This window comes from Mandrillus leucophaeus, unplaced genomic scaffold, assembly GCF_000951045.1.
Source record: "Mandrillus leucophaeus isolate KB7577 unplaced genomic scaffold, Mleu.le_1.0 Scaffold184, whole genome shotgun sequence".
Lineage (NCBI taxonomy): Eukaryota > Metazoa > Chordata > Mammalia > Primates > Cercopithecidae > Mandrillus > Mandrillus leucophaeus.
In genome coordinates, this window is record NW_012101854.1 from 2,559,040 (window position 1) to 2,559,694 (window position 655).

A 655-nucleotide genomic window follows, 5' to 3' on the forward strand; every position below is an offset into this window, starting at 1 on the left:
CTCTTTTATCTGGAAGCATTTGTTTTATAAATGGGAAATACTAACATCTAAATTAAGTTTGTTTTTGTAAATTCCTATTATTTCTGCTTCTTAGTTGAAACATGACCCATTAATTTATGTTTGCCTTATTAAATGTATTAATTCTACATATAAAAAGAAATATGTGTTGATGATTATTTATTATATGGGTATTAATGAATATAAGAAAATGTTCAAGAGTTAAACGTTTGACTAGTTTTTGTTCCATTCCCCATTCATCTTTCCTGCTAATTTTTCAGTCCCTTTTAACTTTGGGAAGAACTAGTCAATGACTTTTACCATCTCTCTGTCTGTCCATCTATTATTTATCAGTCTATATCCAGGGTGCCTATTGTTGCTGCACTGATATTCTATCTAGTGCATATTGCAAACTTCAGAGAAGCAGGCGCAAAGAGCAAACTAGCAGAAGGCCTTGATTTAGCAGATCGAAAGGGAAAAAATTCTCAGGCATGAGGGCCTTTGTAGTCTAGTGAGATAACAGAACAAAGAAAACACATGAGCTGCAAGTTCTGAGAAATAGTAAGTAACAAAATTGGATACTTAAGTAGTGTTGTCAAATTTCTGAGTATAGAAAGAAAATTGATGTCACCTCTACAAACCAGGTAGTTTCCAAAGA